A 27,775-nucleotide genomic window follows, 5' to 3' on the forward strand; every position below is an offset into this window, starting at 1 on the left:
GCGGAGCGGATTGACTGTCCGGCACCGCTGCCGAAAAGCCCAGCTAATGCTCTCCTGACGGAGATGCTGGTTCTGGCACCCTACAAGGGGCCGGAGAAGAAGGCCAACAAGAAGGCCCCGGGGACCCGAAAGAGTCTCCGACGTAAGGCCACGCCAGAAGCCTCGTCCGAAGGGGCCGAGGAAGACTCCTCCCCCGAAAGGGAAGAAGGAGAAGAAGAAGAAGAAGAGGCTGCCCTATCCGGACAGGATGGGGGGCCTGAGACGAAGGACCATGGTACCAGGAGAGGCCCCCGGTGCAAGGCTGTCATACCCTCATCGTCCGACGATGATGAGGCAGATTCCTCCCGCGGAGGCAGGGAGGAACAGGAAGAAATACCACCTCCGTGTGTCGGCGGAGGGAAGAAGAGGAAGGCCGCGCCGGTGGGGGAGACTGGGACGTCCAAGAAGGGAAAGGCATCCCTTCCGGACTACTCCGCCACCGCAGCCGATAGCAAGGAAAGGTGGCTGCCCAGAAAGAAGCCCCTTGTGCGATTGTAAGTATCCGCACTCAATCGTAACTTTTTCTTCATAATTTTGTTTATAATGCCGAACTTGTATGCAGTCCGGCCAGGGCCCATCCGGGAGTGTCATCTTCGGACGGGTCCTTGAGTGAGTCAGCAATGAACTCACTCCCGACGGCCACGTCTCCTCGTCCTGCGGATGACATGGAGGTGTTGTCCGAAAGGATCCCGACGATGGCGGAGGTGGCCCTGGAGGAGCCTCAAGGCAGCGTCCCAGGCGTCAGACTCGCGGGGTTTAACGTCCCCGTGGATCGTGTCGATGAGATCCACGGCAAGCCGGGCTCTCAGCCGAACACTGTTCCGGAGCCATTAGTGGTTCCGGACTTAGGCGGGCAGCCTCTCGTTATGGAGGGAGGGCCGTCTGTATCAAGCACTTCCGTTGCGCCTCAGGTGCCGGATTGTCTGCTGGAAGCGCTTCGAGGCGCTTCCCTAGATTAAGAACACCTTACTCTCATGAGTGCGGTGATTCAGAAGGTTTCGTCCGCCAAGAGCGGACTAACCGAAGCCTGCACCAGCCACCTAACAGGCTTTCAGGTAAGCGGTAAAAATATGTGAAGTTGCCACCCGATAGGTAGTAGCCCCTGATCCTCTGTTTGGTGTTCGGAAAGAAAAACCAAACGGAGGGTCAATTAAAATCCGCAGGAGTCTGATAATAGGTTTGAATTGAAATAAACAGGCTGTGTTGCTGGCCGTTGCTGCTCGCACGGCCGAAATCGCCGGCCTGACGCAGGATTTAGAGCGAGCACAGGGAGAGCTCAGCCTCGCGAGGAGGCAGCTCGAAGAGAACAAAGGTGAATGATTCCCCTTTCTCATATAATAAATAGCGAATAAAATTTGATTATGCTAACAACAAGATGTCGTGATGTGGTAACAGAGGCCGCCACCGAAGTGGCGTCTCTCTAGAAGGCGCTGTCTGAGGCCGAACACAGAGCAGCCTTGGAACTCAAGGAGCGCAAACAACAAGAGGCCCGAGTAGGCGAGGTACAAGAAGAGCTCCAGGAGCTCGGCAAGAAGCTTGAGTCTACGGAGCGGGAGCTTAAAGCAAAGGAGGCCGAGCTTGCGAAGGCCCTTACAAATACAAAAGACTCCAAGGCCGAAGCCGAGAGGGCTCAGCAAGAGATCCAGGAGGCCAAGAAAATAGCGGCGGGTAAGAAATTTTTTATGCAAAGCAAACATGTGGAGGATGCGTTTCTTTTACTTAATCGAATCCGGAGCTCTCCAGGGGCATTCATAGACCTGCCACGCAGCATATTAGATGCCGCGGAGTTCTACCGTGCCCAGGAGGGGAGCTCAACAGAGAAGTTGTTATGGTCCCAGTATGATGGGGCCGAGCATGCAACGCCTCTGAGTGACCAACTGAAGCAGTTGGTTGAACTCCACAAGGTGGCCGAAGTGGCTATGAAAGATCTCATAGTCTGGGTATGGCCTGGCGAGCTTCTTCCCACCAGCTACTTCGGCCTGATCAAGCGGATGGTGGATTCCTGTCCACGACTGGAAGTCATCAACCAATCCGTTTGCATTGAGGGTGCCCATCGGGCCCTTGCCCGCGCCAAGGTGCGTTGGGGCAAGCTGGATGCGGAGAAGCTGGTGAAGGACGGGCCGTCGGAGGGCAAGCCGCATCGCATCCCCGAGAAGTATTATGATGGTGTTATGAAGGGTGCTTGCCTCGTGGCCGATGAATGTACCAAAGACATAATTTTTGAATGAATTCACTTCTGTCATGTTTGTAATTTAAAGACGAAGTTACTTGCGCTATGTAGAGCTTTTGTGATTTAAAATATTACCTTCTGTGTGGTTGTTTATCAAATTCTGAAAGTAGGCCAGTCGTCGGCTTCCGCCCCCGTGTAACTAGTACTGGGGTGTTTGTGGAAAACCCGAACACTCTTTATCCAAATTTTGGTCCCTTAAGGAGGTGTCCGGCGCAGCGAACCAGGCAATCGGACTATACAGCTTTATAACCTTCACTTAGCCATAGAGGTATATGATTTTAAATTTTGGTGAAGCCCCTAGAATCCGGAAGGCCGAATTGGGGCGCTATACACGCCTATATCGGAAAAAGCCGAATTAACGCCTGAAGCGGAAAAATCTTTAAGGATTTTAAGACCTCTCGAACAACAACCGGTCTCTCTCCACATCATGTCGGACAGTTTTGTGCTTTCTCTACTGAGGTGCTCGTCCGGCAGAACCAGGGCACAATCGCAGTAGTTCTCCCTGTGTACCTTAGCTGAATTAACGGAACGTAAGGCACCAAAGCGAGGGAGCCAGGCTATTCCAACCGTAATCCAAGACATGATTCGGAGCTGATGCATATAATGCTATAAGTTCGGGGTGCCACACTATTGAAAGTGTTCAGACTTGACTTGCCGTATTATGGGGTACCATAAGAAGCCCCTGGAAAACTATACGTACCAAAGTGTAATGCAAAATTAAATAGACATTTATAAAAAATTCTCAAATAAAAATAAGTAAGCTGATGCTATTTGTGGTCTCCCATTGATGAATAATACGTTTAAGCGTATGTTTACAATGTATGCATTAAGCGGAGACGAAATAGGATTATTTGACATATCCTATCCAGAGGCAGGCTACGTACAGATAGATAAAGCAGGAATAACAATCGTAAATAGATTCCAGCTGGGTGTTTCCTGCTGTGCCCAAAGCCTGTTGCCTCCTGGGTTTCCTCTCCTATGTAAGTCCGGCAATCCGGCTATTCTGGAGAAGCTGCACTAAAGCAATGTCCTTAAGGGTAAAAGGAAAGGTTATGAAGCAATACCATACTGTTGACTGAGCCCCTGATATGCCTCCGCATGTGCCCATGTTATTTTGAGTGCGTAATTGTGTACGTGTTGCACGAATGCTGCTTTGATGGGATTTGAGCGGAGGCCGGACTGCTAGTCCTTCTTTTTTCATGCCTGTTGATCTTGCCGCGGGGTGTTCCGCACTCGCTTTCCGGAGCTTGAATTTGTCATTACCGGATTGGTGGTGTGCCAGAGGAGGCCGCATTGTACTTCTGCCGCAAGGGCTGTAGTATGTTCTTCCGTACGAAGAGAGTGGTCCATATTTCCATTGACTGTAATGACCCCGCGCGGGCCTGGCATCTTGAGCTTGAGGTATGCATAGTGTGGTACCGCATTGAATCTAGCAAATGCGGTTCGTCCGAGCAGTGCGTGGTAACCACTGCGGAAAGGGACGATATCGAAGATTAGCTCTTCGCTTCGGAAGTTATCCAGAGATCCGAAGACCACTTCCAATTTTATAGAGCCCGTACAACGGGCCTCTACTCCAGGAATGACACCCTTAAAGGTGGTCTTGGTGGACTTAATCCTTGAAGGATCGATGCCCATTTTGCGCACTGTGTCCTGATAAAGCAGGTTCAGGCTGCTGCCACCGTCCATAAGGACTCTCGTGAGGTGAAATCCGTCTATAATTGGGTCTAAAACCAATGCGGCTGAGCCGCCGTGACGGATGCTGGTATGATGATCCCTACGATCAAAGGTGATCGGACAAGCTGACCATGGGTTGAATTTTGGGACGACTGGCTCCATCGCATATACTCCCGTAGTGCTCGCTTCCGTTCCCTCTTGGGGATATGGGTGGCGTAGATCATGTTGACCGTTTTCACCTGGGGGGGAATTTCTTCTTGCCCCCCATGTTCGGACGCCAGGGCTCATCGTCATCGTCGCTGTGCAGCCCCTTGTCCTTGTTTTCGGCATTTATTTTGCTGGCCTGTTTAAATACCCACCAGTCTCTGTTGGTGTGGTTGGCTGGCTTGTCCGAGGTGCCATGAATTTGGCACGAGTGCTCCAGTATACGATCCAGACTGGACGGTCCTTGATTGTTACGCTTGAATGGCTTCTTCCACCAGTTTATCGCGCAGGTCCTGAGTATTACCCCGGGCCATAGCAAACCGACGCGGTGGTATAGGCTGGTATTTCGGCTAATATGCCGTTTTGTCCCGACCTCGAGGCGGTCGGTCGGCCGTGGGGCACTCGAGTCCGTATTCCTCGGCTGCCAGGACTTCTGTCCATTTTTCTATGAGCAGATCTTGATCAGCTTGGAGATGCTGCTGCTTCTTCATCAGTCTTCTCGCAGTGGCAATAAGCCGACGCTTGAAGCGCTCCTGCTCTGTGGGGTCTTTGGGTATGCCAAACTCGTCGTCGCCAAGGCTAATCTCGTCTTTAGAGAGGGGCATGTAGTTGTCCTCCCCCAGATACCCGTCCGTCGCCTGTTCATCTGGGATGTCATGCCCGTCTTCCTGTTCGGCCTGCTCGAAGGCGGGCTGTTCGGGGTTGTATTCATCGTCGGCACCGTCCGGATTATTATTGTCTCCGGTGCCGGTATTGCCTTGGCGGGCCTTGGAGCGGCACTGGCGACGCCCATACTTTGCCTTCTTCTTGGAGGGGTTTTCCTCCATTGCCTCATCGCCGTTGGTTTCTTTCGGAGTGTCAACCATATATATATCATATGAAGAGGTGGCTATCCACCGCCCTGTGAGCGGTGGCTCCTATATGACTCCTACATCGTCGTCCATACCGTCGATGTCTTCGAAGTCAAAGTCGAGCACGTCGGTTAAATCATCGATCGTGGCGACGAAGTTGGTGGTGGGTGGGCAGCGAATTCCTTCATCGCCTACTTCCTACTCAAGCCGGACATAGTTTGGCTCATAGCCTCCTGACAGAGAGAGAGAGACTTTAATGAGTTCAGCATGTCGCCAAAAGGCGAGTGCTGAAAGATGTCCTTAGCGGTAAACTCCATTACCGGAGCCCAGCCTGGCTCGGCTGGCTTGAGAGTGAGCGGACCAGGACCAACAACTGGATATGAGTCGGGGGGGCCCAGGGTTACAGGCCTCCAGAGGGGTGAGACCCGTGTTTGGCTCCACCGTCGATAAGTATGCGGCCTGCGGGGCGGGGTCCAGCCCTCCGTCCGTAGGCAACGCAACCTGCCATAGATTTAGATCCGGGGCTGCCTCGGGGATGATGTCCTGGGCATTGTCCGACAACAGGTCTAGGCCGTGCTCATCGTGGTTGTCCGGCGCTCCCGGCGCAGGCTCGAATCCGTCGAAGATCAAGTCTCCGCGGACATCTGCCGAGTAGTTCAAGTTTCCGAACCTGATCTGGTGGCCAGGGGCGAAGCTGTCGATCTGCTCCAACTGGCCAAGCGAATTGGCCCGTAGTGCGACGCCGCCGAACATGAAGATCTGTCCGGGGAGAAAAGTCTCACCCTGGACTGTGTTGTTGACGATTGAAGGCGCCATAAAGCCTTGAGGCGGCGACATAGAGGAACTCTCAATGAAAGCACCAATGTCGGTGTCAAAACCGGCAGATCTCGGGTAGGGGGTCCCGATCTATGCGTCTTAGGATGATGGTAATAGGAAGCAAGGGACACAATGTTTACCCAGGTTCGGGCCCTCTCGATGGAGGTAAAACCCTACTTCTTGCTTGATTAATATTGAAGATATGTGGAATACAAGAGTAGATCTACCACGAGATCGTAGAGGCTAAACCCTAAGAGCTAGCCTATGATGGTATGATTGTAATTGTGATCGGCCTTCTAAGGACCATGCTCTCCGGTTTATATAGACATCGGAGAGCTAGGGTTTACATGGAGTCGGTTTACAAGGAAGGAAACATAATATCCGGATCGCCAAGCTTGTCTTCCATGCAAAGGAGAGTCCCATCCGGACACGAGCCGAAGTCTTGAGTCTTGTATCTTGACGCTTCTATAGTCCAGACGATGTATATAGTCCGGCTGTCCAGATACCCCCTTATCCAAGACTCCCTCACCCTCACCTACCCGCTGACCAGGGCCAGCATGGCTACAGTGCCCCCGCCATCACCACTGACAACAGTAAGCAGTCACCTCACGGAGCGCCACTGTACACGACTCGACTCGGCCACGCCCTGACGATCGACAAGATAGCGCATAGTCCCCCTAGGCACGCGGGGCCCGCACCTAGGGGAACCCGGCAAACAACAGGCCCCCGGCGGGTCCCAACCTGGGTCCCCGGACACCGACAACCCGAACCCACCAGCTTGTAACATTACCATTGTACCCCTGGGGGTTGGCCTATAAAACCCCCCAGGAGCCCACGCATACACGGGAAAGTGAAGTAGAGAGCGAGAGACAGATAACGTAGACAGCAACATCCACCCGGGGAGAAGGAGCAGCCTAAGCCTTGGCCAGCCTTCCTCCTCCACATAGCTCTAGGAGCAACCTTGTACTATCGAACGTCAAACTACACTCGGCAAGACTAGGGGTGTTATCTCTCCGGAGAGCCCCGAACCTGGGTATGTCCGACATCCCGTGCTCGCTCATACCAACCCCGCCTCTGGAGCCCACCAGTGCCCTCGAGACTCCTCCTCTCTTTAGCCATCCCATGGCATCTACCGTGCGCCCATCACGACAGTTGGCGCACACCGTGGGGCAGCTCGAGGAGCTGGCCAGGAGCATGCTTCAGACGGGGCCCTTCTCCTACTCCGACGAGTCTGTCATGCTGGCAGATGACATCGTCGGCGCACTCGCCGCCTCCTTCGCCGCGCTGCGCATCTGTGATGCGCCCACGGTCGACGAGTACCCCAGCGAGGTACTCAGCTACTCCGACTCCCCCCTCTCCCTCGGCGGTGGCATTTCAGCCGAGGCAATGGACGTCCACGTGGGAGTCTTCGTCACCGGCGACGACGCCTCCTCCTCGTCGAGCAAGACGAGGAAGGCTGCCGAAGCCAGGGCCACAGCGAAATGGACCAAGCAATATGATCCGTTGTGTGCCGTGATGCAGAGCCTCCGCATCCCCATCGGCACCGATGTCGATGCCACCAACGTCGCTGAGGCCCGAGACCAGCTCGAGGAAAGGCGCCAGCAAATATTGGACCTGTCCGAGACGCTCGCCGCCACCCAGCGTCGTCTGGATTCCGCTCACCTGGAGCGCAACACCGCCTACGGATTCACGCCCGTTGCGGCCTAATCGAGCCGGGTCGCCCACGTGCGTGCCCAGGGAGGAGCGATCGGCCGGGCCCTCGGCGCCATCCCAACCGTCTACGAGACCCCAGCAAAGAACATGCGCGCTGCCCAGGCAGCCGCAGTCGATCTGGACCAGCTCATGGGCGAGGAACTCAAGGAGCGCATCGGGCAGATGCGCGACCTCCTCAACACGGCCAACGCTCAGGAAGACTGCCCCAACCAGCTCGCCAAGCCGGCGGGATCTGGCTCTGCCCGCGTCGGTGGACCCGTCGATTTTCAGCACACATCTTCCTCGCCGCCCGGCGAGGCGCACTCCGGCCGAGCCCAGACTCGACGCGACCCGGACGCCACGGTCGCCGACGGTTTGAGCGACAAGCCCATCCCGGAGACCAAGCGCGGACCCGGCCAGCATGGCCGACATCCGGCTCCAACTGACCCGGCCCCCCGTGGCCTGGTCGCCAGTCGACTCGGCCCGCGCGCCATCGACGACACCGACGCTCGCCACCGCCTTGACCAGCTCGCTCACTCCCTGTAGGTGGAGGAAAGCAGCGCTATCGGGACGGCATGTTTCGGCCCACGCATCCGGGAAGAGCCCTTTCCCAAAGGGTTCATGCTCCTCTGCGACACCCCCAAGAACAACGGGACTGTGAAGCCAGAAGACTGGCTCACCAACTACACCACCGCCATTGGCATCACCAGTGCCAATCGCTGTCTCGTCGTGCGCTACGGACCGCTCATGCTCCAGGGGTCGACCCGCACCTGGTTGAACAGTCTACCGATGGGCAGCATCAACACGTGGGTCGATTTCAAGCAAGCCGTCGTCCGCAACTTCACAGGGACCTACAAGCGACCCGGCCGCCCTAGCCAGCTCGCCATGTGCGTGCAAGGGCCTATAGACCCCGGTCGCGAGTACCTCGCACGCTGGACCGAGCTCCGGAACAGCTGCGAGGGCGTCCATGAAGTCCAAGCAATCCAGTACTTCGTCAACGGGTGTCGGGATGGCACCCTCCTCGAGCACAAGCTCTTACGCTCCGAGCCGGCCACCATGGGCACGCTTATGATGACGGCGGACAATTAGCCAACACCGACTCTGCCATGAAGATCCAGGTGGCGCTGGATGAAGCCGGCAAGGCGAAGTTGGTTCCTCCTTCGAAGCCACATGGCGAAAGCAGCCGGCAGCAGCATCACCAGAACAACAAGCGCAAGGCCGACCAGCCGGCGCAGCGCTACGACAACCGGCTCGCCGCGGCCGCCGAGCCCGCGGCGGACCCGGCGGCCAAGCGCCGGCAGATCGACAAGACAGCATGGGAACCCGCCATGAGCTTCGAAGAGATGCTCGATGCTCCCTGCAAGCACCACAGCGGCGCGAGGCCATCCATGCACACGCTTCGGCAGTGCGCCATCACCAAGCGCATCATGAGGGGCGATGTCCCGCTTCCTCCGGCTCCGGCTCCAGGCGCGAGGCAGCCGCCTCCGCCTCCACCGCCGCCTCCAGCTGGCGGCGTGATGCGTGACGATGCCTACCCGGACCAGAACGCGGCCTACGTCGTCTTCACCAGCCTTGGCAACGACAAGCGCAGCGAGCACCTCCTTCGACAGGAGGTGAACACCGTCGTCCCGGCCAAACCATAGTTCATACACTGGTCGGACCACCCGGTCACCTGGATCCGGGAGGATCACCTGGCGGTCATGTCGAATCCGGGTAGTTATGCCCTCGTCCTCAACCCCACCATCGTGGCGCGACGTACGTGCAAGTTCTCCCGAGTCCTCATCGACGGCGGCAACAGCATCAACATCCTCTACCGCGACACAATGACCAAACTCGGCCTCAAGGCCGAGGACCTAGAGCCGACCTGGACGATCTTCCACAGCATTGTACCCGGCCTCTCCTGCTCACCCATTGGCCGGGTCCGGCTCGACGTCCTATTCGGTGACAGTAGCCACTTCCGGCGCGAACAATCTGGTTCGAGGTGGTGGACCTGTCCAGCGCGTACCACACACTGCTGGGCCGGCCCGTGCTCACCAAGTTCATGGCGGTCCCCCATTACGCATATCAGAAGATGAAGATGTCGGGTCCCAAGGGCCTCATCACCATTACCGGTGACTACTGCAAGTCCCTGGAGTGTGCCCGAGACGGCACCAAGCTGGCCGAGTCGCAGGTCATTGCCGAGGAGCGGCGCCATCTCGACCGGATCGTCGCCATGGCAGACGGGGCCTCGGCCGCGTCGATCCCGACCAAGGACCCGGCCGACGAGGCCGCCTTCAAGCCCTCCAAGGAGACTAAGAAAGTGAAGCTGAACCCGGAGTACCCTAGCTGCAGCAAGTATGTTGTCGTAGGCGCCCGCCTCGATAGCAAATAGGAAGGCCAGCTCGTCGACTTCCTCCGTGAGAATCAGGATATCTTCACATGGACCCCCAAGGACATGCCGGGTATCCCGAGGAAGTACGCCGAGCACAAACTTCACGTCCGCAAGGACGCCAAGCCTGTCCGTCAACCCCTACGATGTTTTTCCGAAGAGAAGAGAAGAACCATCGGTGAAGAGGTCGCCAAGCTTTTGGCGGTCGGGTTCATCATGGAAGTGTTTCACCCCGAGTGGCTGGCCAATACATTCCTCGTCCTGATTAAGAACAAGACCTGGCGCATGTGTATCAACTACATCAGCCTCAACAATGCCTGTCCCAAGGATCAGTTGGCTCTCCCGCGGATTGACCAAGTCATCGACTCGACCGCCGGGTGCGAGCTCCTGTCCTTCCTCGATGCTTACTCCGGCTACCACCAGATCAAGCTGGACCCGGCCGACGCCCTGAAGACGTCCTTCATCACGCCCTTTGGGGCGTATTGCTACATCACCATGTCGTTCGGCTTGAAGAACGCCGGCGCCACCTTCCAACGCTGCATGCAGAAATGCCTGCTGCCGCAACTCGGCCGCAATATCCACGTTTACATGGATGACATCATGGTGAAGACCAAGCAGCACCTCACACTCCTTGACAATTTGAAGGAAACATTCACCAACCTTCGCGAATACAAGGTCAATCTTAACTCAGAAAAATGTGTTTTTCGCGTCCCGGCCGGAAAGCTACTCGGCTTCCTCGTCTCGGAACGCGGCATTGAGGCGAACCCGAAGAATATCAAGGCCATCGAGCGCATGCGCAAGCCGGCTCGGCTGCGCGATGTCCAGAAATCCACCGGATGCTTGGCCTCGGTCAGCCGGTTTCTAAGCCGACTGGGCGAGAGGGCGCTACCCCTGTACCAGCTGATGAAGAAGACGAAGTCGTTCGAGTGGAACGACCAGGCAGACGAGGCCTTCCAAGACCTCAAGCGTATGCTCTCCACCACACCAGTCTTGGCCGCGCTGACCGACAAGGAGCCGTTGTTGCTCTATATAGCCGTGACCTCGCGTGGAGTCAGCACGATGCTGGTGGTTGAGCGACTAGAGAAGGGCAAGATCCAAGCCGTCCAGCGCCCGGTCTACTAACTGAGCGTAGTGCTCTCCAACTCCAAGCAGAACTACCCGTACTACCAGAAGATGTGTTACGACGTGTACTTTACCGCCAAGAAGCTGAAGCAGTACTTCCAAGAGCACGTCATCACCGTGGTCAGCACGGCTCCTATCGGGGAAATCATCGGGTGCCGGGATGCCTTTAGCTGGGTCGCCAAGTGGGCACTCCAGCTGGCCGGCCACACCATCCTCTACAAGCCCTGCACCACGATTAAGTCTCAGGCCATGTCCGACTTCCTCGTCGACTGGACCGAGACCCAGTATCTACCGCTGCCTCCCGACTGGATGCACTGGCGCATGCATTTCGACGGGTCCAAGATGCGACTCGACCTAGGGGCCGACATCGTGCTATCGTCCCCAAAGGGTGGCCGACTCCACTACGCGCTCCAGATCCACTTCGCCGCCTCCAACATCATCGCCGAGTACGAAGCCCTTGTGCACGGCCTCCGGCTTGCCAAGGAACATGGCATCCAGCGCATCCTATGCTACGGTGACTTAGACCTAGTGGTGCAGCAGTGCTCCGGCGAGTGGGACGCTCACGACTCCAACATGGCAAGCTACCGCTTCCTCGTCCAGAAGCTGTACGGGTCCTTCAAGGGCTGCGAGTTCCTCCACGTCCCATGTGCGGAGAAAGAAGCGGTTGACACGCTCGCCAAGATTGCCTCGTCCCGATAGTCCATCCCGTCCGGCGTCTCCCTCGAGCACCCGCACAAGCCGTCCGTCAAGCCGTCGCCGGACTCTGAGTCCATCCACATTCCAGACGACCCGGCCGCATCTCAACCCGGCCCGGGGGCTGCTGAACCCAGCCCGGGGATTGCCGAACCGGGTCCGGGGGCTGCTGAACCCGGCCCAGGGGCTGCTAGACCAGGCCCGGGGGCTGATCAGCTCGACCCGGCCGCCATCACCCCCGACCCGGCCATCGCCATCCCCGACCTGGGGGCTGCTCAACCCAGCTCGGGGTTGCTGACTCGGAACCCGCCCTAGTGGTCGTCTTCGCCGTGGTGACGGCTCCGTCTTGGGCCCTCCCAATATCAGAATTCCTGGAGAATGGGGTTCTCCCCATGGATGAGACCGAGGCCCGACAAGTGCAGCGCCGGGCGTCCGCCTACAGCATCATCAACAATGAGCTCGTCAAGCGCAGCTCCACCGGCGTGTTCCAGCGCTGCATCAAGCAAGAACAGGGCATCGACATCCTTCTCGACATACACCAGGGCGAATGCGGACACCATGCCACATCGCGGTCCCTGGTGGCCAAGGCGTTCCGCCACGGTTTCTACTGGCCCACGGCCCTCCAAGATGTCGAGTCGCTCGTTCTCAAGTGTGAGGGATGCCAGCGCTTCACCAAGCGCAGCCATCAGCTGGCGTCAGCACTCCGCACCATTCCGATCGCCTGGCCCTTCGCGGTCTGGGGACTCAACATGGTGGGACCCTTCAAAACCGCTCAAGGCGGCATGATGCACTTACTGGTGGCGGTGGACAAGTTCACCAAGTGGATCGAAGCACAACCAATCAAGAAACTGGACGGGCCAACAGTCGTCCGGTTCATCAAGGACATAGCAGTTTGCTACGGCATGCCGAACAGCATCATCATGGACAACGGCACCAACTTCGCCAAGGGCGCGCTAGAACAATACTGCTTTGTCTCCGGTATCCGCCTTGACCTAGCCTCCGTTGCGCACCCGCGGTCCAACGGGCAGGTCGAGCGGGCCAACGGACTCATCCTGTCAAGCATCAAGCCGCGACTCATTGAGCCACTCATCCGCTCACCCAGCAGCTGGCTTGACGAGTTGCCCGCCGTTCTCTGGAGTCTCCACACCACACCGAATCGGTCGATCGGGTTCACCCCATTCTTCCTCGTCTATGGAGCCGAAGCCATCATCCCGACCGACGTCGAGTTCGACTCGCCGCGCGTCATGTACACCGAAGCTGAAGCCAGAGAAGCCCACGAAGACGGCATCGACCTACTCGAAGAAGCCCACCTCCTGGCGCTCATCCATTCGGCCATCTACCAGCAAGGCTTGAGGCACCACCACAGCAACATGATCAAGCCCCTCGCGTTCCGCAAGGGCGACCTTGTCCTCTGACTCGTCCAAGAGCAAGCCGGCCAGCACAAGTTGTCCCCTCCATGGGAGGGCCCATTCATCGTCAGCAGGGCCTTGCGCAATCGCAACGCCTACTACCTCATCGACGCACGCAAGTCAAACAAGCGCAAGAGAGACACCGCCGGTGAAGAAACGACCCGGCCGTGGAACGCGGAACTCCTCCTCCCATTTTACAGTTAGCCGCATGAGTGTATGTATCGTCGCCTTTTGTAAACGCATAAAACTATGGGGTCCCCAAATGAGACTCGGGGGCTGCCTTTTGTCGACCAACTTATTGTGTCCCTACTTTTTTGCATCACTATGCTCCTGAACCCGGCCACCGGTCCGACCGGCTCGACCCGGGGGTTCGGGGGCTGGCCGGCTTGATCGCTACTCCGCCGCCTTACTTGGTGATTCCTGATGCGCTAAGGATGTCGCGGTCCCCCACTTCGCCCTAAGCCACAGACCCGGCTTCGGTTGTCGGCTAGCAAGCACAATGGGCCAAAGCTCCTTCACATTTCAAACACCGAGTCAAAGGCTGCCAGGTCGACCAACCCGGCCCGCCACTCAGAAAATAAAAAAAGAGACAGCCGCACGACCGGCTGCTCGCCAACCGGCTCCGCCGGGTTGCCACCAGCCGGCCCAGTGGGTGGTTCGCTCGCGCTCAACATTTTGAAGAATCCAAGTCCTATGCGCTCCTCTCGAAGAACCGAACTCCTTGTCACGGACCGGAGCCTCGGCGTCTGACTCGCGTGGGGGGGAGGTTTGAGAAAGGCAAATCACAAGAAAAGTAAGAATAGAAACATCCACGACATATACACATAAATATTTAAAAGGCCCACGGCCCGAGTTCATTACACCCTGAACCGCCAGTGGGTGGGTGGACCTGCTACCTAACAAATTCCACTAAGATATCTCAGCCATCTCTAGTGCGGCGTCGCGATGTCAACGGTGCTCCCCTGGCGGCCTCCGGGTCCAGCGAGCCACATGTGTCCTCCTCGGCACCTCCGTCGCGGTAGACGTCCGTCTCCCGGAGCTCCCCTCCGGATCGTGAAGAAGCAGGCTGAAGTCGTCACCAGCCCTGACCCCGCCGTCCTCTGCCCGCTCAGGGTGGAACTCATCATGGAAGGCGAACTCGGCGATGTAGCTAGCCCGGGAAGCAATCCGGCCGGCTTGCTCCAGCAACAGCTACTCCGAGCCGGCCCGCTGGCCCATCAGCGCGTCTAGCTGCAGATCCGGATGCCAAGACAGCGCGAACCGGAGTGCCATCTCAGCATCGGCACGAGCGGCGGAGACGCGCCACTCGTGAAGCCAGTCCGGTCCCATCTCCAGCCAACACGCCAGGCGCGTGATGCTGTTCGACTCGACGGAGCCCGGCCAAAGGGCCATTGTCATTGCGGTGCCGGCCTGGGACAGCCGCCCCATCTGCTCCCCCAAGACCCGCAGGTGGGCCTCAGCACCGGTGATGATTTCCGGAAAGGTCCACGCCACCTGCGGGTCCGTCCCGGATCCGACGACTCTGGTCGGGTCACGCTGAAAGCGGACGGCTTCCTCCGTCAGCTGGTGCATCTTCGAGAAGGCTCCTGCCAGAAAAGCGGAGCATATTAGGAAAAAGACAACAAGGACGAAAGGCCGGATCCCGACCCGGCAAAACACAAGAAAAGCACTTACTGGAGAAGGACTCTTCCAGGTGCTCCGCTTCGAGCAACATACCAAGCCGCTCCTGGTCAATGGTGCGGTCGCGCTCCTGGAGTGCCCTATCCAGATCAGTGGTCTTGACAAGGGCCGCCTTCAACTCGGCGTCCTTGTCATCGACCGCCTTCTCGGCCGCCTCGCGACGACATGCCTCATCCTGACGGCCCCCCTCAGCCGTGGCAACCTGCCCCCGCAGGCGTTCCACCTCGGCCTGGAGCCGACCCTTGTTGTTGGCCAGCCTGCCGCGCTACTGGTCCGCCTCGACCAGGGCCTGCTGCGCCACCACCACCTTGGCGGCCTCTGCCTTAAGGAGCTCCACCTCGGCCTCGAGGTGGCTCTTATGACCCACCAGCTGCTCTTGCAGCTGGTTGGCCTTGTCAAGCGACCGCCAGGCCGCGACCGCCTCTGCCCTCGCCTACGCCAGCTCGGCGCCAAGATGACCGGTGTCGACAACAAGCCGGTCATAGTGATGACCAGCCCAAAGCAGCCGGGTTTGCCGGGACAGCACCTCGGCTACAAAAAAGAAGATTCAGGGAAGAAGAAAGCAAGACTTCAGATTGGCCCAACTGTTACATAGTTGGCCCGAATCTCGGGGGCTACACCCAATGCGTGCGCTAGCGCGCCCCCACTAGAAAATAGCATGAAGATACCTATGGTAACACGGAGCTCCTCCTCCTTGGTGGCGAGCTGCTCCTTGAGCTCCCGGTATTTGCCCAGGAGACGGTTGAAGACACCGACCCGGTAGGCGTCGAGTTGCTGAAGAAAGCAGAAATCAGAACAAGGATAGCATTCTTAAGATTTGACCCAACTACTACGTAGTTGGCCCGAACCTCGGGGGATACACCCAGTGGGTGCACTGGCGTGCCCCCACAAAGAAAAGTTGCAAAAAGAAGCTTACCAACACGGCGCGCTCTAGGTCCCGCGTCCGCTCCACCTTAGCCTGGGCGAAGGCCTCGAGTTGGTCCGTCCGGCCGCACAGACAGCGGCTGACGACGTCCATCGCCTCCTCCTCCTCGATCTGAGGTCCGAAGACCATGACGCCCCTGCTCCGCACCGGCTGCGGCGCGGCGGCCCAACGCCCTCCTTGCCGGGGCACCAAAGCATGCTCCCCGCTGGCCACTCTCGACGCGGCCAGCACCTCCTCCGACGCCCTCTCCGGCGCCGATGACGACCCGGACGCCGGGACGCCCTGCGTCACCGCCACCGGTCCGGACACCGGGATGGCCTGCTGCACCACCACCGGCCCAGCTGCCGGGGTGGCCTCCGGCACCGCCACCTGCGGCACCTCCTCCAACACCAGCAGCGTCTCGCGCGCCGCCGCTCGCAGCGCCTCCTCCAAGACGGTGCCGTCGCCGCCCCCATTGTTCCCCGCCCGCTCGACAACGTCGACCCGCAGCGGGGTATCATCCTCCACCTCCATGATCTCCTGGTCGAGGATCACCACCTCAGCCCGGCCCTCACGGCCGCGCTCCCTCACTGACGAAGGCTCAAAGACCGTCGCCGCCACCACCGAGCACTCTGGCATCTCGCGCCAGGCCGCCTCGCGCCGGCTCACGCCCATGCCGCCACCGTGTCGGTCCAAGCCTGGACCGACGCCGCCTCCAGCTCCGCCTCGGCCCTGTTCGTGTCTCGCCAGGCTAGGCCCTCGGCGTTGGTCGAGTCTAGGCTGAGGTCCGGGTCGACCCGGCCCTCCTCCTCGACCTGGTCGACAGGGTTGGACCGGCTCTTGTGGAACGCGGTCCCCACGGCGGCTGCGGCGGCCGACGCCACTCTCGCCAGCGCGATCGGCGACCTGAAGAAGAAGACAGGATGAGCAAAAAACAAAGCTGGCTCGAAAGACTGGATGCATACAGGAGATGAAGCTTACCCTGTCAGGACCGGGATGGGGGCCGGACTCCCATGCCTGATGCAGCGCTTCCTCTTGGCCGGTCTCCCGCTTCTGGCCGGGTCCGCCGTGCGCTTCGAAGCCCGGGGCCACGGCACGACGCTGCCTTTCCCATGCGGGCGGCTCGGCACCGCCCCACGCGACGACCCGGCTCCGCCCGCATCGCCGCCTCCCCCGCCCAACGCCACTACACCAACAACTGGCGTCAGTATCCCCCGCGTCCTGCCGCGGTCAATGACACGAGAAACACAAAGAAAAAAGACAAGACTTACCCGCGCGACGCCCAGCGCTGTCGTCGGCCTCGGATTCCTCCTCCCCGCCGTGGGCCGAGGTCTCCTTCGGCGCCACCGGCACCACCTGCGATGGAGCCCGGGCGTAAGGATGCCGGATCGCATTCAGAAGCACCTCCCCGTCGCGTCAGGACGGACGAGGAGATACGCAGCAGCAAAGTAAGGCGACCAGACACTCACCTATGGCGCCGGATTCGACTCGCTGTACGGCACCTTGCCGAACATCTAGTCCTCTCCAAGGTTGGCCTTGGAGATGTCGTTCACCCAGCGCATGATCTGCTCCACCGTCAGGCGCATCGATCCCATGCGGTTGAGATCTTGAAGACCGACCATCTCGCCAATGAGGCAAGAGCACCTCTGCAGGGGGAGAACCCAGCGCATGATGAACGCAGCGATGAGGTCGTTGCCGGTGAGCCCCTCCCGCGTCCTCATCGCCGTCACCTGCTCACAGAGATTGAGAATCTCCTGCGACGGGCTCCTGGGGGAGCATCCCCAGTTCATCTTCGCCCGCGGCGGCGCGATGGCGAAGGCCGGCAGATTGATGCGGTCCGTGCCCAAGTTGCGGACGTAGAAGAAGGAGTTCTGCTATTTCTTGGTACAATCCTCCAGCGGGATCTTGGGGCAGTCCGCCCCTGACCGCTTCGAGATGATGGCGGCGCTGCAGTCAGCGAACTCTCCGGCCGTCGGGCCCAGCTTCTTCAGGGAGAAGAACCGTGCCCAAAGGTCTATCGTAGGCTCGACCCCCAGATACCCCTCACAGAGGGTGATGAAGCCCGAGAGCTGTATGACGGCGCCGACACCGAGATGGTGAGGCTGGAGCCCAAAGAACTCCAGGAACATGCGGAAGAAGGTGCTCGCCGGCAACCCAAATCCACGCTCAAAATGCATGAGGAAGACCACGCGCTCCGACTCCTCGGGCTGCGGCCTCTGCTCGCCACGCGGCAGATGGACGGTGACATCCGTCTCCTGCGGCAAGCACCGTGACGTGCGAAGATGGGCGATGTCCTCGGTGGTGACGTTTGGGCCCATCCAAGAGCCCGACGGTAGCGCCATCGATGAAAGAAGGAGAGGAAGAAAGAAGATGGACGATGGCGAAGGTCTTCTCGGAGCAACGGACGTCGTAGTGCGTCGGTCGCAAGAAGCAGAGCAAGAGCAAAGGGGCAGGAGGGCACGAGTGAGGATAATGTCCGCCGCCCCCCTCGCTCCCAATTTATAACCCTCGGTTTGAACGTGGGGGAGTGGGATCGTCTGCGCTCGCCTTTCCCACTACCCCGCAATAAGTGCGCACGTACGCATGCAATAACTGCCCCTGGGAAGAGCAACCGGCCCCCGGACGCCGCAATAAATCCACGCGTGTGGGCCAAGGGCGCGTGGCGGCGGGTCCCAGCCCGTCGCCCAGTCCCGTCACGCATGTGGCCTGTCAGGCCCATCCGACTTCCAGGCACCACGTGGCGCTCGCGTGAAGCCCGAGGGATTGCCCCAAGATTCGATGGACTCCTCGATTCCCGCCGCCGCCGGGGCGCCGTGATCCGGTTTCCTAAAAGAAAACCGGCACACAGTGGGTGTTGCCAGACACGGCATTCGCAGAATCCGCCTTGCTTAAGGGGGAAACTGCGAAGGCCCACTCATCCGAAGACGGCGGACCTTCACAACTTCGGGGACTACTGTCGGGGGGATGAACCCCGGGCAGGCAACGGAACCCAGATCCTTTTCAAAAACAACGGGGCCAGTGTCGCCCCTCAAGCCTGCACACGCTTGGCCGGGTCGCTCGACCCAGCCAAACCCCGCAACCCGGCCAAGCTCTCCGGCCCGGCAAGACACGTCGACTCGGCCTCAACAACTAGTACAAGACAGCCGAACCCGGCACAACCAAGGCGTCTTCAACAAGCCAGCTCCACCCGTGGTGTGCTTCGCAATCCAGCCACGGGTCAGCTCCCGTCCCATCTAGGCCGTGCGATCACACACACACACTTATAAGGACATGGTTGCATAACCAAATTAAACATCCACTTACATAGGTGGCTACTACAACCATGGCATTTGCACACACACCAAAGTAAACTATTACATGCATAATTACATAGGTGGCTACAACACACATGACATTTCCACACACCAAAGTAAACCATATATTAGATGCATGATTAACTAGAATAAACGATCATCCGATCATCATCTACTACTTGTGATGCTTGCTCTACTTGTGGCTCGATCCGGGCTCGTTGATTTGGGTAACGAGGCACTTCCTCATGTCAACTATGCTCATGTACATCTCATAGCATGTGTACATGCTCTTGGCTATGAACCTGAGGTGAGATTCATCCAGTTGCCGCATCCAGGCCCTGCGCCAGGATACGGGACTTGTTCTCTAGGCATCCTGCTTCATCTTTTTGTAGTAGGGGTCGATGATGGCTGAGGCGAGTTCAACCAGGGAGTCCTTCATGCTGCCCTAAACCTTGTAGTGCTCACGAATTTCGACAAGGTTCTTGCAAGCCAAGCCCGTAACCCTGAGCACTTTTACATTGTTGGTGGTTTCCACCATAGCGACCTTGTAGTCGGTGCTGTTGATAAACCTGGCGAAACGGACGCAACGCTCTGTGGCCATGCAATAGTGGTAGATGAGGACATGATGGCGCACACACAACTGGGCGATGAAAACCTTCTAATCTTTGCCGGGAAGACCGGTAGTGTACTAGAGGTTGATGCTGACCACCTTTTACTTGTCTCCAGCAAGCAACTGCTCAACGGTGTTATGTAGTCGTCCACTACGGCCGGGTCGATGGTATACACCACCGAGAGATCCATCTCCCTCGCGTGGGTCTCCACTTTATGCTTGCTGAACTCCATTGGAGCGCCGCTAGACATCCCCTCTCTATGTGTCATCGTGGGTGTGTTTGTTGTGTTGTGGGGCGCGATCGAAAGGTTGAAGAGGCTAAGGTTATAATGGCCGCGGGAATTAAAGGGGAAGTCGGATGGCCTGGAATATCGATATGTAGTCAATCATGACAATATTCTGAATAGTGATGTTTTCCATGGAGGTTAGTTTCATCGCATTAATTATATGTACTCACTTTATAGGATATCGGTAGCTGGTACCATATAGCCTGGGGGCTGATAAGGGATTAATCGTCAAATAGGACATTTCACTAAATATATATGTAACCCATATATTAGTAGGTTAACTAGGGCCATATTTAATTCTCCTCCGTCCTAAAATAAGTATCTCAGCTTTGTATTAGCTCTTGTACAAATTTGTATTAAGCTCAAGACACTTATTTTGGGACGGAGGGAGTATATCTGAGGCTACATAGCAACATGCATTGTACTGAATGACTAAATATGCAATCCCAGGCTGCATAGCAACAAGGAAGAGTGTTACCTTAATTTTCTAATGATGTCTAGATATACATGTAATAAAATCTTTTATAATGGGATGGAGGGAGTGTTGTACTACATCATTTTGCAATTGTTGTTTAGCTTCTAATATTAACCTGATGCTTTTACGTACATATGTCATTGCCAAAGATCCACACTTCGACCCTTTCTATGTATGGGGCAATGAGATATTCATGAATCAACATCAAGTGGGGAAATTGATAAAGATTGTTATTAAAATGGGTCAAAAGATGTATATCGAACTATTTGTTTACACTTTATGCAAGACAACGGTGAACTGCAGGATGGTAAGTAAGAACCCTCTAGCCTTCTTTTTACTTCCCGTAATGAGTTGTGTTACCTGACAATTTCTAAATCTTTTTTCCTTTGTAGTGGATCTTGATGCAGTTTACTCAAGATTACCTCTCAAACTACATGATTGGCCGCCGGCCATCACAAGGGGTTGGACTAGAGCCGTGCGTGCCTTCTGCATCCAAGAGAGCACAATAGGGCCATTCCGCTTAACCTTGTTCGGCAACCAGAATGCCTATCGCCTCTTTCTTTACCATTTGTAATAGTACAAGGATAGAACCCTGGTTCATCATTCTTTATTTGGTGCTTATGTAATTCTTAAACATATGTACCTATCAATCGAATAATGCATTGGTTGTTTGAACCTGATGGATATGAATAAAGCAATAGCCTAGTTTCAAGTTTAAATTAGGTACAATTTTAAATGGCAGCAATTAAATTAGGGAAAATTTACGGTGTGCAGGTCATTACGGCGCACACGGTTAATAAGGCACAGCGTGTGCGATATACATCATAATCCGACATGGTTCACGGAGAGGAAACGTGTGTAACAATGCACACAGTTGCAGTTTGCAAAGAGTATGTGATGTCACACACTATCACATACGGTGCGGGAAAACTAAATGTGTGTGAATGTCTACCTACCATACACGCTTTCTAATCATGATCTATTTATGATGTACCAGGCATCATAAACGTAGAGCCAGTTGGGTACGTGCCTAGAAAAGTCCCGTGCCTGGAATCTGCCTGGTTTTAGGTAAAACCACAAAACTTCGACTGTGGTGGCAATGCGAGCACAAACGAGTAGCAAGGATGAAGCGTTTGGGACATTCGAGACATCAGAAATGGTTATATAGGGGCAACAATATGCATCAAGGCTCCCTATCCCCGACGGTTTCTGGGTCGTCTGGGAAGGAACCCCTATTGTCCACACTCACTTGGCAACGGTTCCAAATGCCATCGCGGAAAGGGGTTAAAAACCTTTGTATAGCACCTTGTTGTACCAGTGTTAGTACAGCTAAATTCAATTTATTTCTCACATGGTATACAATAACAGAATGCACCCACAACAATTGAACATCGCATTGCAGAATTGAACCAAACAGTTAACTAAACACCACAACAAATGAACCAAACATTAACTGAGCACCACTTTGCACAATACAACATACTCCTAATAGAAGATCAGACAGTTAACCAAACCAAGCATGCTTAACAACTTGGAAATATAGCAATTGTATTTGTTTCTCATGTATTTAGTACAGCCAAATTTGATTTACTTCTCCCATGGTATACAATAACATAATGCACCACAACTATTGAACATCGCATTGCAGAATTGAACCAAACAGTTAACTAAACACGACAACAAATGAACCAAACGTTAACAGAGCACCACATTGCACAATGTATAACTTACTAGAAGATCAGACAGTTAACCAACCAAACATGCTTGACAACTTGGAAATATAGCAATTGTATTCATTTCTCATGTATTTTGTAAAGATAAATTTGATTTATTTCTCACATGGAAGGCAATACAAAATTGCAGCCCGAAGAATTGAACAACACATTTGCAGAATTGAACCAAACAGTTAACTGAAGACGGCAACTAATTAACCAAACAGTTAATAAGTGAGCACCACATTGCACGACATATAGAACATATACACTAGAGCAATAGATTGCATGGTAAAATTAGATAGCACAATTCACTAGAATTTGTTAAGGAAAGGCAGGAGCAGCACACGCAACAACTAAACCAAGTACGCTTAACCGGCGTAGCTAGCAAATGGCAAGGTGCACCTCCAAGATCTGGGGGTCGGCAAGAATGACAGCCATCGCCACCTCGTCCGCGCGTGCGGCCGCGATTTACTTCTCTGCCGCCAAATGCTCCTTGAGCTCCTGCCTATACTGCGTGCACCATGGCTTAGGGCCGCGCTTATTTAGTGGAGGGGTCGATGATTTGGGTGGAAGGTGTCGCGCCAACGGTCGGGGCATGTGGGATGTGGAAGGAGGAGGAGGATGGGGGTCGGGTGTGGATTACCTGCCTGAATAGACGAGGCCGAGCAGCATGAAGGAGGGTCGCCGGCGAGGAGGCGGCGCTGCAAGCAAGGAGTAAGGTTTCAACTTGGAAAGGAAGGCGGAAACAGGGGAAATATGGCTTTGGTTAAGGGGGCGGGGAGGTAGATTTTCCGCGGAAGCCGAAAATTTTGAATCGGTTCAGTGAAAAAACTGGCGTGCAAAGTGTCATCAGACATGGTCCCTTATTCAGAACTATGTACGATATGTGAACATCACAAACGATTCAGATAGCTTAACCCGTGTGTGATGAGTTTCAACGTTAAAAAAGTTGGTTCAAGTTTCCCTGGTTACAGTGGCCATCCACGTCATTGCATAATTTGGGTACACAAAGGAGACTATAGCTCACCCACACTTCTTAATCAAGCAAGTTCAACAATTAAATAGAGCTAGCTGACCTAAACATTACTCTAACAAATTAAAGACCCATGCTCTTAATTAAACAAAACAAAGAGTACTACTATGGCTGGTGCTCGCCGATCTCCGCTGCCTCCTCCATGTCCAGCTCGCGCCTGACAATCTCCTGGAGAAGGGGCTCCATGGCATCCATCGCGCCATACTCGGCAAGCATCTCGCCATCCGCATCTACCATCTCTTTGGAAAAGGCTGCCAGGAGCTGGGCATGGGCGGCCTTGATCTAGGCTTGGACGGGCTCCGTCGTGGCAAGATATGCAGCGGAGGAACGGACGGCTGCTCGAATGCTCTTGGGTCTCAGCGATTGCCAACTCTTCAACTATGGGTTGCCGACCGTTGTTGGAGAAGCTTCGTTCTATTTGTGTGGTGACCGCCACGAGCTAGGCATGGGAGGCCTCGACATGGTCATGGGCAGCCTCCATCAAGGCTAAGGCCGCCATTGCGGAACGGACAACCGTGTTGTGCTACTCTCGCCAGTTGCTATCCCCGAGGCAGATGTTTCTGCCACCACCTGAGAAGCAACAGCGGTCATTTGGGTTGTCTTGGCCACTCGGTCGTACATTATGGCCGCGCTCATGCACCTTGTTAGCACGCGCCTGGCACTGCGACCGCGCTCTCACCAGAGTGGGCCGCCAAAGTTTCCCTCACGATGCGGGTCCACGTCCCCATCTTTCACCGGAGACGATTGAACAGTGAAATGATTTTTGGGGAGCGAGCTAGTGTGCTTGACATGCCTGTTGTGGACTGTAGCTGGTGCACCTTCTCACATAATCCATAGGCGTACTATACATTGACGATGCTCCAAGATATTTTGTATTGCATATCACACGGTTGGTGATAACAAACTGTGTGCGATCTACTTGATTTGAATTACATAATGAGGTCACAGCGGCAATGGAGGGTGTTTGAATTGCTAGAACTTTTATCTGCAGTGAACATGCAACTATATGTGTGTCGTAAAAAGTTGGAATTATTCCGGGTTTGTTTGGACATTTTATACATTAAATTGGTTTTCTAGCCATTTCAGGTGCACAATTCAAAATTAAGCAACATGCACATGCTCTGGTGCACCAACATGGGTTGTAAAATCATATATGTGTCCATGGGTTTATGCTTATGTCCCATGCAAGAAATGGGAATGAATTTTGAACACCACTGCACCGTGGCTCTCCAACAAACATTGAGGTACTTGCTTTTGTAATTCTAGTAAATCCAAAACTCATTTGAAATTCATGAACCTTGGCATGCTATCATGGAATGGCATCAACATGTTGGGGTAAAAAATATTGTCCCATTTGGAGCAGGTTATGGTATAAGCTTCTCACAAACCGGTGCTTCTCACAAGAAGCCTCATGGTTCCGTTAGGGAAACGTGTCACCTTTGTGGAAAAAATGATATTCGTTGCCTCTTCTTGCTTTCAATTTTTTCCTCGTGTCAACATAGAACAACAAGAGTGTCATGTTAAATTTTGGAATTTTTTGGGGATCGTTTGGACATTTTTATAAATTAACTGAGTTTTCTAGGCATTTACGTGCATAATTCAAAATTGAACTACATGCACATGCTCTAGTCCATAAAAACGGGTTGCAAAATCAAATGCGTATCCTTGGTTGCAAGCTTAGGTCACATGCAAGAAATGAGAATGAATGTCAAACACCTTGACACTGTCGCACGGCCGCTAACATTCAGATACATGGTTTTAAAATTCTAGTAAATCGAAAGCTCGTCTGAAATTCATGAAACTTGACATGATATTATGGAATGGCATCGACATGCCATGGTAAAAATATTGTCCCATTTGGGGCAGGTCTGGGTATAAGCTTCTCGCAAACCAAAGCTTCTCTCACAACAAGCCTGATGGTTTCGGTAGGGAACGTGCACCTTGGGGGACGAAACGATATCTGTTGCCTCCTCTTACTTTCAATTTTTTTCGTGACAACATAGAACACCATGAGTGTTGTGTCAATTTTTAGTATTTTTTCGGGGTTGTCTTGGACATTTTTATACATTAACTGAGTTTTCAATGCATTTATGTGCATAATTCAAATTTGAACTACATGCACATGCTCCAGTGCATGTAAATGGGTTCAAAATCGAAATGTGTGTCCTTGGGTGCACTCTTAAGTCGCATGCAAGAAATGAGAATGAATGGCAAACACCTTGCCACCGTCACTCGACCACTAACATTGAGATACATGGTTTTTAAATTCTAGTAAATTGAAAACGTGTCTAAAATTTATGAAACTTGACATGCTAGCATGGAATGGCATCAACATGCCATGGTAAAAATATTGTCCCATTTGGGGCAGGTTGGGGTATAAGCTTCTCACAAACCAGAGCTTCTCACAACAAGCCTCATGGTTACGGTAGGGAACTTTTCACCTTTCTGGACGAAACAATATCCATTGTCTCTTCTTTATTTCAATTTTTTCTAGTGTAAACATAGAAAAACATGAGTGTTAAGTTAATTTTAGGAATTTTTCAGGGTTCGTTTGGACATTTTTATACATTAACTGAGTTTTCTATGCATTTATGTGCATAATTCAAATTTGAACTATAGGCTCATGCTCCAGTGCATGTAAATTATTTGAAAAATCAAATCGGTGTCGTTGGCTACATGCTTAAGTACCATGCACGAAATGGGAATGAATGTCAAACACCTTGCCACCGTTGCTCGGCCGCAAATACCTGATACACTCCGGAACACTTCCGGTGTCCGAATACCATCGTCCTATACATCAATCTTCACCACTCGACCATTTTGAGACTCCTCTTCATGTCTGTGATCTCATCCAGGACTCCGAATAACATTTGGTCACCAAATCACATAACTCATATAATACTAAATCATCATCAAATGTTAAGCGTGCGTACCCTACGGATTCGAGAACTATGTAGACATGACCGGGACACCTCTCCGGTCAATAACCAATAGCGGAACCTGGATGCTCATATTGGCTCCTACATATTCTACAAAGGTCTTTATCGGTCGAACCTTATGATAACATAGGTAATTCCCTTTGTCCATCGGTATGTTACTTGCCCGAGATTCGATCGTTGGTATCTCTATACCTAGTTCAATCTCATTACCGGCAAGCCTATTTACTCATTCCATAATACATCATTCTGCAACTAACTCATTAGTCACTTGCTTGCAAGGCTTCTTATGATGTGTATTACTGAGAGGGCCCTGAGATACCTCTCTGATACTCGGAGTGACAAATACTAATCTCGATCTATGCCAACTCAACGAACACCTTCGGAGATACCTGTAGAGCATCTTTATAATCACCCAGTTACATTGTGATGTTTGATAGAACACAAGGCATTCCTCCGGTATCCAGGAGTAGCATAATCTCATAGTCGAAGGAATATGTATTTGACATGAAGAAAGTAATAGGAATAAAACCGAGCAATCAATATGCTATGCTAATGAATGGGTCTTGTCCATCACATCATTCTCCTAGTGATGTGATCCCATTCATCAACTGACAACACATGTCTATGGTTAGGAAACTTAACCATCTTTGGTTAACGAGCTAGTCTAGTAGAGGCTTACTAGGGAGTAGGGACACAATGTTTTGTCTATGTATCCACACATGTATCAAGTTTCCGGTTAATACAATTCTAGCATGAATAATAAACATTTATCATGATATAATGAAATATAAAATAAAAACTTTCTTATTGCCTCTAGGGCATATTTCCTTCAGTCTCCCACTTGCACTAGAGTTAATAATCTAGTTCACATCGCCATGTGATTTAACGCCAGTAGTTCACATCTTTATGTGATTAACACCCATAGTTCACATCGCCATGTGAAACACCCAAAGGGTTTACTAGAGTCAATAATCTATTTCACATCACTATGTCATTTATACCCAAAGAGTACTAAGGTGTGATCATGTTTTGCTTGTGAGAGAAGTTTAGTCATCGAGTATGCCACATTCAGATCCATGTGTATTTTGCAAATTTTTATGTCTACAATGCTCTGCATGGAGCTACTCTAGCTAATTGCTCCCACGTTCAATACATATCTAGATTGAGACTTAGAGTCATCTCGATCACTGTCAAAGCTTGCATCAATGTAACTCTTTGCGACGAACTCTTTATCACCTCCATAACCGAGAAACATTTCCTTAGTCCTCTTTAATGTAACTAAGGATAATTTTGATAGTTGTCTAGTGATCTAGTCCTGGATCACTATCGTACCCCCTTTCCAAACTCATGGCAAGGTACACAACAGGTTTGGTACACATCATGGCATACTTTATAGAACCTATGGATGAGGCATAGGGAATGACTTTCATTCTCCCTTTATCTTCTGCCCGTTGTCGGGTTTTGAGTCTTTACTCAACTTCACACCTTACAATATAGGCCAGAACTCCTTCTTTGACTGATCCATTTTGAACTCCTTCAAAATCTTGTCAAGGTATGTACTCATTGAAAGTCTTATCAAGCGTCTTAATCTATCTCTATAGATCTTGATGCCCAATATGTAAGCAGCTTCACCGAGGTCTTTCATTGAAAAATTCTTATTCAAATATCCTTTGAAGGAAATATGACCTAGAGGCAATAATAAAGTTGTTATTTTATATTTCCTTATTCATGATAAACGTTT

This window comes from Triticum aestivum, chromosome 4B (assembly GCF_018294505.1).
Source record: "Triticum aestivum cultivar Chinese Spring chromosome 4B, IWGSC CS RefSeq v2.1, whole genome shotgun sequence".
NCBI lineage: Eukaryota > Viridiplantae > Streptophyta > Magnoliopsida > Poales > Poaceae > Triticum > Triticum aestivum.